The sequence below is a fragment of the Panthera leo genome, chromosome E3 (assembly GCF_018350215.1).
Source record: "Panthera leo isolate Ple1 chromosome E3, P.leo_Ple1_pat1.1, whole genome shotgun sequence".
NCBI classification, from domain to species: domain Eukaryota; kingdom Metazoa; phylum Chordata; class Mammalia; order Carnivora; family Felidae; genus Panthera; species Panthera leo.
The window spans coordinates 24,723,546-24,736,982 of record NC_056694.1 but is presented as its reverse complement, the minus strand read 5'-3'; the positions used below and the strand labels follow the sequence as shown (position 1 = coordinate 24,736,982).

The following is a 13,437-nucleotide window of genomic DNA, read 5'->3' as shown; positions in this document are numbered from 1 at the left end:
CAACCTATAAACACACGTTGTGCATCCAATCCCAGTGTCAGTCCTTTAAGAAAAATTCAGACCACACACACTTCATTTTGAATACAATGGTGAAAGCATCTAATCTGAAGGCCAAATTTTTCTAGGTTACAAAGCTAGTTTTGAGTTTCAGAAGTTCCCTATGAATGATCCACATTCTGTCTGGGAAAGCTGGTCCCCTGCTCATATACGTCTAATTTGAAAACTATATAGGATGGTTCTTCTTAGAATATCTTGCATCTGTTTGGAAACTGAGAGTGCTATTAACAGTGTGTTTTTAAAAGTTTTGTTGGGGTGCCTGGGTGGCTCCGTCAGTTAAGCGTCCGACTTCGGCTCAGGTCATGATCTTGCGGTTTGTGAGTTCGAGCCCTGCGTCGGGCTCTGTGCTGACACCTCAGAGCCTGGAGCCCGCTTCCAATTCTGTGTCTCCCTCTCTCTCTGCCCCTCCCCTGTTCATGCTCTGTCTCTCAATAATAAATAAACGTTAAAAAAATTAAAAATAAAAGTTTTGTTCTGTTAAGCTGCTACTGTAATCAAAAGCTCTTTCACTTCAGTGGGCTGAGTCAGAAGCACTAAATGCAGGAGACCTGCAGAACTTGGTGTTGAGTGAGTCAACTTAAGCATTGTATGCAAATGGTAAAGCGACAAATCAGACTGAGGGGAAACTTGGGCCAAACTACACAGAGGGAAGGAAAAACTGTAACCTTCCAAATGGGGAAAAGGCAACTGGAAAGATTTTTACCTGTTGCATAACATTTTATTATCTCTCTCTGCTAGGCCGAGCAATGGTTTTGAGCTGGAACTTAGAAAAGCAAATGCCCTGACAAACTATGTAATTCTGGTTCTTTGATTAGGGAAGTTTAGAGTTAAGAGTTAAAGCCGGCAATTATTATTATTATTTTTTTACTTCAAGTTACCATGAAAGTTCAATTTCCAACAAGAATTAAAATGTTAGTCTTCCACGAGAACACCAGAGTAAGTCGTCTTACTCCAGTAAGTGCTGGAAACATGGAAGAATGACTTGAGAAGGTTTAGAACTCTACCACTGTTTGTACATCTTTCATTCTGACTCTAAATTACATTTTATCTTTTTAAATGTGTGATCTTGAATGCTTACACTTCTGTGGAGATTCTACTACCATGGAGATAATTATTTGTATGACTGGGAAAAAATAGTATTTCATGGGGCTCTCATCTTTAAAGGCCCAACGACTCAGCTGCCCACAAGATATCTTAACCAAGACTCATTGATCCAATGGCAATTTTCCAAGAAGAGAAAGAAATAAACAACCTCACTCTAGCTTTGCAAATCCTAGTCTACAGACCAAGGGCAAATGTCACGACTCCTCTCCATCCCCTTTTAGGATTTCCTCCGACTCACCAGCAATAATATATAAGTAATGACTAAACTCTGCGCCAAGGAAAATGGACTCTGAAAGACATCTATAATGAGTAAGGCAGTCTTGTGAATCTGCACAAAGGATGAATGTCATATATGTCATGAAACAGATTTTAGTGGAGAAAAAAAGATTTTTTAATCCTGCAAAATTATAGGCCTGAGTAAAGGCTTTTTCCCTTTCCCAGTGTGCCCAATACCACAAGTCACCACTTCTCTCAGGAGACAAAACTGTATGAATGACAAAACGAAAATTTACCAAGTATTGAGGGCTTGTGGCTTGGAACGTTAGATTTACCTCAGTTGGGAAACATCTGAAGAGTTTCTCATTATGAAATCAAGTAGAAACTCTGTATTAAATAAATGAAGGAGGAAAATCATCTTGGGCTACATCATTGTCACCACTGTGCTCAATTTTGACCTCATCTTGACTAGATAACACACAGCACGAAAGGTAATAGACACGGAACCACCTTTATAGCAATTCTTTTAAATTACAATTTGAAACATTAAACTATTACACGGAACTATACCAGATGCATGGGCCTTTATGCTGAAGTAATTACAGAACACTATCACTTGCAGAACACTGGCCAACAAGCAAAGTAGATAATGAAAGATGACAGTGTGAAGATACACAGAAAATGTCAAGGGAACACAGGTAATTAAGGTTCAAAACAAAACAAAAAAACAATCTCGAGAAAACAGACTACATGTGAAAGCAACTTTCTTGGCTCCTATTATGCAATCAAGATTTCAGTTTTATTCTAGGGTTTTCCTTAAAAAGAAAGCACCTCCCACAATACTTTTGTTTCTTTCTTTTTTTTTTTTTTTTTTTTTTTTTACCATTGCTCAGTTTACTTCTCACGACGCCCATTATTTTATGAGCCAATAAAACAAAAGTGAAATAAAATTTTAAATAAAGCTTGTCTCAGTGTTTAACTTCATTTTAGGGCAGGTGTCACACTATACCTTTAAAGAAGTTACCAGTAAGATTAAGATAGGGCACAGCCTCAGCCTTCCAGAACCTAGAATACATGCACTAGCATGCATTCAAGAGAGAGGATTGGCAATAAATAAATAAATAAATAAATAAATAAATAAATACATAGTAAGTAGATAGATCGATAAATAAATAAGTAAGAGTGAGAGAGAGCACGAGGGTTGGCTTTTTCTCCCTCCCCAACAGAATAGGTCAGAATCCTAGCTGCTTCTATGGGGAGTCCCAACCCCAAAAAGTGAAAGGAAAAAAGATCAATCCAGGTTGTAGGAAAACTGCTTAGAGTGAAAGAGAAAGCATTACTACTTACTTTTCATCCGTTACAAAAAAGCCACCACTACTAACATCTACAATATTTTAAATTCTATACAGCCTACTTACGGATATCTTCACCATGAATGCAGAAATAGAAATTTGTCAATTTGCTTGAGTCTTTAAATCCACTCAAATTTGAACCTGTTCTGCTGTGTCCCCCAGAGGACTTCATGAAGGTGTGGCACTGGAGCAGAATTAATGAACCTTAGAATTACAAACTTCAACCTTTCCTAGACAGCCTTTATGATCTTACATATCCATTTACCATCAACTATAGTTCACCCAATATTTTTCTTAAAAGCATAAAAAAATCATACCCACTTTAATATTATCTTAAGCAACACTATCCATGAAGTCACAGGTCTGGGCATGCTAGTTTTGTTTTCATTAATACACAGTAAAATACAGAACTAGTAAACAAAAAGGTCTCATCTGTGTACCACCAAAAATCTTATGTACCATCAATAGTACAAAAAAAACACTTTTGCGTGCTCATTTCAGCAGCATATACACTAAAAATATAACCAAAGCCACACTTTGAGAAACAGTGATTTCATCTCAAATCCTTTATGTCACAGTTAAGGAAACAGACTCAAAGAGGGCCTGTAACTTGCTCAAAAATACAGAATAACTGGTGGTGGAGCCCAGACTAGGATCTAAGTCCAGTGGTGGTCCCACCAGAGTAGAATCTCCAGATGGGTGAGCTACAGGGAGAATTAGAGAGCTGGCCTTAGGGGAGTTCACCAACAACTGAACCTCAAGCAGCTGGTAAGCCCTTTACCAGTGTATCTGGGCTTTTCACTTTCTCTGAGAAGCACACACATAACGTAGTACTTGGCTAGCTGACTCTCCAAGGTTTTTCTAGACTGGCTGAAATAGACTCGCTGTTTCCTTCCCAAAGTCTCATGTGATTATGCCCAATTCAATGCACTCAAGGTATACTGCAAAAGATAAAAATGTCTCCTGGATCAGTTTCCCTTTTTTTTGGTTTAACAGTACCTTTGCTACTGAGCCCCAGTGCCCATTGCTAGACTCCTGCATGCTCTATAGTTTCAGGGAGATTTTCCATCTCTTAGTTTTAGGCCAGCTCTGGAAATGGGCTGGAAGTTTCCATCACAGAGTCACTCCTATACTTCCCAGATACCCAGAGCAGGTTTTATTTTCAAGTGACAGATAACCTGTGTCTATTGTGTGCCCAGCAATGTTTTATACGCTGTCCTATATGTCTCCCTATAAAAGGAAGTAAAATGATATAGTTCCTGGCCCCTTGAGACATGCCAACCCAGGTGAGCTTAGCTATGTATGCACATAGCTAATAATAGCTGATGTTCTTAGATGTGTGTGTGTATGTATATATATATACACATACACACACACATACATACATGCCAGGCACGGTGCCAAAGCCTTCAAATGGACTGTCTTACTGACTTACAAGTATTTGCTATGATTATCCTCCCTTTATACATGAAAAATATAAAAATGAGACTTAGAGATGTTAAGTGGCTCATCCAAGATCAACATTTAAGTAGGTGGTAAAGTTCAGACTAAAACCCAGGCTAGGCTGATGCTCTTAACCAGTGCACTATGTACACCTGAATCTTTTTAACGTCATACCAAAAGAAAACATGAATATTGTGTAATTGATTTCTTATTAAGGGAGCTCATTTCTTGCACTAGGCAAGTCTAGAGATACAGCACCTGTGAAATCCAAGAAACTATAACACATTCTGAGAATGCCATTTCATATTGACTGAGGGAGAAGTTTGTTCTTTTGTAATCTGAAGCTATTTAATTTGCACTCTCTTGACCAAAACCTCCATCAAATTAACAGTAAATGCATACTGTTACTTCTCACCTAAATTAACTTTAGGTAGCCTTCTCTAGGTAGCATCTACTTATGGAATGCAAAGCTGGATTATTAGTGTAGTAGAATAAAAAAATATATTTGGTCTTTGTCCCCAGTTTGTGCCAGAGCTCCTAAAACTCTTGGTATATCCTTACAGACAGAAGTGTCCTTTGTTATTCATAAGGATCCTGGTTGGACCACACTGGAACTTATGCTAATGAGGTGACTCAGGGTGGGCCCTTAGATACCTTCACGGCAGAGGCTGGCCTCACCAGAAAGAGCAGACACAAGATTAAAAGGTTGGAACTTTCAGCCTCATCTCCAGACCACAGGGAAGGGGCGAGAAGGGTGGCTGGAGTTTAATCACTAGGCTGATGATTCAATCAGTTATGCCTACATCAAGGAACCTCAACTGAAACTAAAACCAGGCTAGGGGAGCTCCAGGCTTGGTGAACAAACACACTGATGTACTGGGAGGCAGCAATAACCAAGGGGGGACATGCAAGCTGTACCAATTCAGATCTTGTCTTATGCCCCTCTTCCAATTGGCTGTTCCTGGTTTGTATCCTTTATAATGAAACTGTAATCATAAATATGCTTTCCCCAGTTCTGTGAGTCAAATGTTCTGGCAATTATTGAACCTGGGGGAGGGAGGTTGTGAGGAACCCCAAATTTTTAGCCTGTCAGGCAGAAGTGCAGGTACTCTGGGGCTACCTGATACTTGTGGCTGGTATCTGAAGTGGGGCAATCTTATGAGACTGAAACATTAACTTGTGGGGTATGCACTCACTCCAGGCAGTTTGTGTCAGAATTGAATTGTTGGACACTCAGGTTGTGTCAGAGAATTGTTGTTGGAACATAATTAATAACCTCAGAAAAAGAGGTTTACGTTAAAACCAATCTAACTGGTGCTCAGAAGCCACTTCCCTGCTTGATCTAATCATTAAATCTATAGCTGTCACCAATTCAGAGCACTACTTGACATTTTCAGTGCAAGTAGAAAATATGGCTCTATGGACAGATCTGCAAGTACCTGGTAGAATAAAATTTCTTTTAAAAGAAGAAAGCTTATGGACTAATTTGACCTGCTAAAGAAAACATGGAATGTTGTAGAAATTGAAACCAAAAATGATTATTCTTTAATAATTTAGGTTGTGATTTATTCCACATTTATTATAGTCTCCATGAGATTCTCTCCCATGAGAGAATCACGAGTTACCTCAATAGTTTACATTAACTGTTCCCTCTGGATAGCAGATGATGCTAAATGACAATCACCACCACCTAGTATTTGCTTCATTTGTACTTTTACCCAAACTCTAATGTGACCAGGGACATTACATTCCCTCCTGTTTACCAACTTCTGATTTGTCAAAAGTAAAATCAAAAGAGACAGAGATCTCAAAAAACTTAGGCCAGCACTCAGTAAGCAATCTTTAAGACCAATCTGATCAAACCAGATACTGCATCCCTGCATTCACCCCTCCCCATCAGAAATACACTTTCCAGTAATGGGAGAGAACACTTGTGGTCAGAGACCTGGTCAGGGCCCCTGGATTACCCAACTCCACAGGTTCCCCGTCCCTCTCCTTGGGAACACTGTTCCCCGAAGTTGTGCAATCTTGTGGGCCTGCTCCTTCCCTACCCACTCTTCCCCACCTAAGTGCCATCGTTAGCGTTTTCTACCCTTTCCCAGTTGGACCACCAATGGGCATTTCTCTTCACCCTATATATACACCCAGTCCACAATACCACTACCACCACCCCGACCACCTTGCCTTCCCAAAGTCCTTCCCTACACACCCTCTTCTTCCACCACTGAACCCACCTATCTAAATGCCTTCAGGGAGCACTTCAGTGGCTCAGTCAGTTGAGCTTCCGACTCTTGATTTCAGCTCTACTTCAGCTCGGGTCATATTCTTGGGTTTGTGGGACTGAGCGCTGTGTTGGGGGAGGCTGTTTGGGATTCTCTCTCTCTCTCTCTCTCTCTCTCTCTCTTCTCTCTGTCCCTCCCCCCCAAACTAAATAAACAGTACAATAAAGTAAAGTAAAATAAAATAAAATAAAATAAAATAAAATCCTTCAAAAGTCTTTAGACTTTTCTTTTTCATAAAATGTTAGGAAACCCGCAAACTTTTCCTTACCATAGGCATTAGCCATAACCAACTGTTTTGAGTAAATGACTGAACAAATGACTAGTTGTTTCAAAAAAAAACTAATTTACTAGAGAAAAAGAACCATGGAAACATTCTAAAAAATGGAAACAGGGCATTCACTCTATCACTTCTCACTTTTGAATTCTACTCGGAAGCAAGAAAGTGTCATTCGAACTGAGAAAAATGTCTCCTCTGAGGACCTGGGAATTCCAGCGTATCCACGATCCTGCCACCTAGAACCCAGGCTACTAGAGTGCCAGCCCTCACTGCAGTGGATTCCTACCCTTCCCTTTCAGTTTAAAGAGCAGCCACTAGGTAATCAAGTAGATATAAAGCTAGAGTTTAACTGAAAACAAATTTGCTTCACAAAGAAAAAAAGAAAAAGAAAAAAAAAAAAAAAAAGGAATGTGGCCATTGTAGTTCTTTCCCAGAGCTGTTCTAAAACTGTTCTGTCAATGGATATACCCAGGTTTTCCTGTTCGGATTCCAGGGCAAGTCACTGGGAAAAGGAAGTAGTGTATTTGGTTCAGCATTTTGAATAGGTATTCTCTACAGCCCACTGGCTTAAGAAATTACAGAGATAAAGCCTCAACTCCTATTTGAGAGAACTACTGTCACTTTCAGGAATACTGAGGAGAAAGGGCCAGCTACTTACAGGTGCCATTACTCACTTATAGCCTTATTTCGCATATGCTTCAAAGGTGGTTATAAGGAGTCTTCCCTGAAAGAACAGCAGTTTGTGACAAAACGTTTGAGTGAAGAACTAAGAATATATAAAAGACCAAGCAGCAAGGATTTCAATTCAACTCAAACAAACTAAGTGCCTACAAAGACACATATGAAGTAGAGTAAATGAGAAAACAAAATTATCACAGAGAAGGCCCGATTCTAGTCCTATAGTTGCCAGTACTCCGCTCTGTAACTTCAAGCAAGTTTACCGTAACCTTTCTAGATTTCCATTTCCCGACTAAGTCACCGCTTTTCAACCTGTTTTTGGCCTCAGAACGTTTTGTTCCATTGAAATCTTCTGTGGAAACCCAATATAAGAGAATATTAAAGTTAACTTTCACAGAGTGAAGCACAGTGGGCTGAAATGGAAGGGAGACAGCAAAACTCTCTCATCCCAACCACAAATGTACTCCAGCAACAACCCACAAGAGTTCCAAAGAGCCCAGTTTGAAACAAACACCACACCAGATAGTAAGGTTCTTTGAGGGTCTTTTTCCGGCTTCTTCCTAAACTGGAGAAAGAGGAATGAACTGCATTCAATACATTAAATGCTATCACTTGACTCTTGCTCAGAATCAAAATTATAGATCACACACCAACCCACTTTAAGCCAACACTGGAGAGACCAAACCCTTCATCAACCAACAAGAACTAAAAACTAGAACCAAACTCTGCTGTCCTGATAGGGTGGAAGCAATCTATTAATAAAATAAGGGGAGGCAAGTCTTTCCAGCACACTGTCTCCTAGAATGACAAGCAGAGACTGGGGCAGTAGCTACAAAAGATGCTAAACAACTCTCCAAAAACAGAAAGTCCTACACTATGCAGGGGGTACTATCCAAGATCCTCTGTCAGTCATATCTGGTCTGGCCTCAGTTACAGAATTATTTCCGGTCCTCAAGTCCTCAGGTTGAGCCCTCCAGCAGAGCATGGCACAACAGGGACAAAGAGAATGTTTCCTATAGCAATCTAAGCTTCCACACTGCAATTCAGCCCAAAACCCAACAACACAGCACAGCTCAAAGGATAGTCCTGAGCAAAGCCACACCCTCAGGAAGTCAGGAGGAGTCATTAACATGATACCTACCTTTCCATGCACTCCGGCTGGTATATGGGCACTGGCCATAGGTGGCTTATTTTGCCACAACAAGGGCTAATCACCACCTCAACACTGACTTACTGATCTTCCCTATTCTGATGTACAGTATTTAAATAAAGTTTCATTCACACACATCTAAAAGAAGATCATGTGGGACTTTCTTTCCCCCTCCCATTTTTTCCTTTCAGCATATCACAACTTCAAAGAATTAGAGTTTGAGCTTCCAACCCTTTTTCTCATTATTTTACTAAATTAATATGTTGAGTTATACTTTGTAATCGTTAATTAAATGGTGAGGTACTGTGATAATCTCTTTGTTCTCCCAAAAGAAATAAGACCTTCCATCACCTAGAAAAACAGACACAAGAACCAGTGAAACTAGATTTGAAGTGAAAGGCACTAACTCAAACTCACTGGTCCTTTGTACAAAGAGCTTCAGAACACTGTGCAACATTTAGGGAGAACTGATCCTGGTTCACTGGTATCAACATCTGTAAAGAGACACAAAGAAGTAATTGTAAGTTATCAAGAGCCGGGGAAATAGGAGTTACCACGTAATTACCATTGTTTCAATCTGAGTTACCACATCTTCACCTCAAAACAACTGGCAGCCAGTGTACAATTAACTCTTACTGCAGCACAGATACCAAAACAGCAAAATCAGATTAATTTTAAGTCTACTGCAATACAACTCCAAAACTAAGTGGCATCAACTGGCCTCCTAGGTTGCCCACCTCTCAGAAGAGTTTGTCCAAAAGCCCCCAAAGTTCAAGAAAGAAATCAACCGGTACCCTAGATTAAAAGCCCAGCTCAACTCCAAGACTCCACATTCATTTAGATTGGTGGATTCTTTCCCCAAACATAATCAGTGGCCAACGTAGGAGTCAATGGCTTCTCCCCATGTTCAAGTCCCCTCCTACGTATCCACCCCCTTTCAGAAATTAGAAAAGAGCCACTAGTCTACAAACTAGCTGATAATATTTCAACCTACAGGATATTTTCATACCTGAGTTATAATAAGCCATTGAAATGAAGATGAATAGTAGACAGCTTAATAATCCATTGGCCAGAGCATCTGAAGCCCAGCATTAGCATACAAAGTCCAAAACTCTTTAACCTAGACCTATATATATATATATATTTAACATATATATATTTAACCTATATATTATATATATATATATATTTAACCTATATATATCATATATATATTTAACCTATATATATTATTTATATATATATATATTTAACCTATATATATTATATATATATACATCATCAGTTCTCCAATCTTTGACTTAGTCTGCAGTACAGAAGAGTGGAGTCTATTGTTTTCCTGGTCCTAGCTGTTCACTTCAGTCACTTGCTTGCTAACTAAAAGACTTTCCATTGGTATTCAAGTCGGAATTCAGTAATTCAGTACCAGGCTCTATTCCACCCCCCTCATTACCCTGAGGACTGCCCAGCAAGCCCTATTCGTTAGTTCTGGCAATCCACCTACCAATTCTACTAAAGTAGCAGAACTTAAAACAGGTGACAAGTCCTCAATTTCAGATTTGTTTTCCCCCAAACACTAAAAGGTTTTACTTAGCATTTCTAATACCGACTTTACTACAAACAGCCCAAGCAACATTTAAGTCTCTCAACCACATGGCTCAAAGGGCCAATTCACTCAAAGAACACACTAGTCACTGTTGTGGGGTTCAAAAGAAGAAAACAGCGTATTCTTTCTGTTTCAGCCCACTGTGACATGGCAGAAGAGGGCCAAATCAAGGAGGAGTCCTGATTGGACTTCTCAAGTGGACAATCTGGTCAAGGTGAGGCTGAAAAGCAGCTGACTATTGGAGATGAATGGCCCCAACAGAAGGCAAAAGTAGGTTACATCCCCTGGTTACATGCCAGCCCAAAGATGCCGACATAGTGGGATTCAGCCCACAATGGTCATTTATCTACTGTAATCCACCGAGTGAACTTTTAGCACCAACCTACACCTCAGCTCAGTGTTATTAGTCATCAGGCAGACCAGACAAGAGTGGAAATGTTGCAACATAAAACCTGCCTCCCTACAAAAAACAACTTCAAACTTAGATCCTGATGGACATCTTTGTAGACCAACAGGGTTATATTATTATCACTTGCCCAACCTTCAACCCTAAATTCATACACAGCTGGAAGCAAAGGAGGATTCATTTACTAGAACATATTCAGGGTACCCACTATGCAATTTTAAATAGCATACAAGACAAAATCCTCTAAGGAGAAAAAGTGTGCTCTCAGTTGAACATTTTGTTGAATTCTGAACACAGCTTGACATTTATCTGCCAGAAAAGACCCAGGTGACCACAGACGGCTCCTCTCCCACTCTCAGCAGGGCAACTTTTTTTTTTTTAATTGCCAACAGTCCAACAGTACCTGCAAAACAGTAAGTGATAATACTCTACGAAAGGAAATAGAATTGATCAAAAAGGAGCATCACTTTCTATTTCCTTCTTCTTGCTCTTATTTTGCCTACCTGTTCTGAGCCTAGCCTCTACCTCTCTGACCTAGACTTTTTTTCATTTCCTCTTTGCTCACTAGGCTCTGGCTGTTACTGCCTCCTCTTTCCCATCCTCCCTCACCTCCCTACCCCCTTTCCACCCCACCCCTTTCTTTCCAGACCCTGGAACTTGCCGAAGTCACTTCAGCCAGTTTCTGCACTAGCTAGTCCGAGAGGCTGGAAGGCTCTTCCCCTATATTTGCATGGCTGGCTTCTTTTTATTTAAAGCTCAGCTTGAGTGTTACCTCCTCAAGAAAGGTCTTCCTTGACTGCATCCCAATCACTTTCTATCACATCACTCTACTTCCTTCAGCATTTATTAAAATCTGATTTATTTGCTTATTTATTCTCTGTCCCCACACTCTCTAATGTAAGCTCCATGAAAGCTCAGACCTTATGATTGTGTTCACCTTTGCCCACCCAGAACCCAAAATACTGGCTAGCACTTACTTGCTCGTCAATAATGCTTGCTGAATGAATGAATTTTGGACTTTTTATACAATGGTTCCAAATCAATTAAGGTGAGAACAGTAGTCATTCTTTTTGTTACAGTTCTGTGAAACACATAAACAAGCTGTTACTTGTACAATCAAGGCATTAAATATTCTGTTTTATCAGGCTTGAAAGCCCTAATGAGTCGGATGGGACCCGTTATGATAATTCTCCTAGCAATATGCATATAAACTCAGTTATAGAGGGCCCGGATTTATGGACACTTTCTAATCAAAGGATCTCTAATATTTAGGCACTATCTATTAAAGTTCTTCAGAAAACACAGTTCAACATTCAACAGATTTCCAAAGAAAATATCAACACCAAAATAGGAATTCTTACATTTCACTCTAAAACTTCTAAGACAAGCTAAAAGAGCACTACTTGATTTTTTTTTTTTAAGCCAAGAGAACATCCATAAAGAGATCTTTCCAGGCATTATCTGCCTTGTTCAAATAATTTTTGCACATCCGTTATTGGTTTGTATTCTTCTTTAAAACAACACACATTTTCTCATTTAAGACCACCTATACACAAAGAATCAGCTAAATAAGATGGAAATCAGCACAAATCACATGTGCCACTGAAGACTTGTGTGACCAACAAATGTAGAAAACGATTAAAAACCTATTGTCCAACTGCAGAAACAAAAAAGTAATATGGGGTTTTCTGTTCTCTGAAGTGCATCATGAAGTGTGGGTGGAGAGAAACACAGAAATCCAGAATTAGCCTAACATCAAATCATTTTGGAAAGAGTTGACAACATGTAAATTCCTCACACATAAAGTATTTAGAACAAGAGACTTTGATTCCTGGGCTATGATGCCATTTAGGAATCCTTGCAAGGCCTTAGGAATTCCAGTATTCATAGGAGAAAATGCTCATCTTAATTTGGAGCTACCAGGCATTCAGAGGTACTCCCAATGTGACACAGCCTGTAACTGAAGTATTACAAAGCTTGCAGTAAGATCTGGGATAAAGGCTGAACACCAAATTCGAAAGAGGTAATCAAGGTACCAAGTGACATAAAGGGGGGGAAAAAAAGAAAGAAAAAAGAAAAACCACCATGATTACCACCTAGCCACAGAGAACTGAAGTGGAAACGGGAGATGTATATGGGAGAAGAAAAGGGGTGAAAGGGAATGGAAAAAAAACAATACATTTGTCACCCCGTACCACTTCCTATACAGGACACGGGCAAAGCTTCCAGCCCCATTACCTCAGGCACAGATGGTTATCGTTTGTAGCAAAGGTGCATAGAAAGGCCTTCAGGTCTGAGCCCCTTAATTCCAGGGCTGTTAATGATTAAAGAGAAGGATGGGGGTGGGGAGTGAAATGAGGGAGGAGGGAGCTGGAGATTCACCCACCACCTCCCGCTTGGACTCCTACCTTACGGCGCTTACCCGGGGCATAGAACCAGAGTCTGCACCCTCTCCAGGGCAGCTCCAGCCCCCAGATCCCCAGGCCTAGGTTGAGGGGTGCTGGCGGTGGGGAGGCAGGGACCGTAGGTAAGTTTTCTTGAGCCCTGCGGCTGACACGCCACAGGCTCCCCTCACAGCCTCTTCCTCCAAAGGGACCAGTCCAGACAAGGCGCTGATTTCCACTCCTCCCCTTCCACCCCCTTTTCTCGAAGGTACCCAACCCCCGCCCCTTCATCTCTCAATGCTCCCCCCTTTTCCTCAAAAGCCCCCCCCCAAACTCACAGCTGCTCCAGAGGTTCCTCCAGTCAAACCCTTTCTGGAAACGACGGCGGCCCGGCGGGTCCAAACCACCTACCATCCCCGCTCGCGTTTCCAGGCTCCCTACCCGCGCCGCCGCCGCCTCTTCTTCCACCACTGCCGCCGCCT

The 13,437-nt window shown here is 40.7% G+C and overlaps 1 protein-coding gene across 14 annotated transcripts in view; it reads right to left on the bottom strand.

Moving 5' to 3' along the window:
• The window catches only part of DCUN1D3 (defective in cullin neddylation 1 domain containing 3), a 35,289-nt gene that overhangs the window by 21,378 nt on the left and 474 nt on the right, over positions 1 to 13,437 (bottom strand). For 3 of the 14 annotated variants that reach the window (XM_042922104.1, XM_042922101.1, XM_042922108.1), the window contains exons 2-3: positions 11,549 to 11,652; positions 8,967 to 9,053 (exon numbers count right to left, since the gene is read on the bottom strand). The exons of 2 other annotated variants lie outside the window; for them this stretch is intronic. The gene's annotated coding sequence lies outside the window, so the exon portion shown is untranslated. Of the gene's footprint in view, positions 1 to 2,795; positions 4,422 to 8,966; positions 9,054 to 10,801; positions 11,163 to 11,548; positions 11,653 to 13,293; positions 13,415 to 13,437 lie in introns of those variants that run through there. 9 more of the 14 variants (XM_042922103.1, XM_042922110.1, XM_042922102.1 and 6 more) reach the window with 8 other exon arrangements.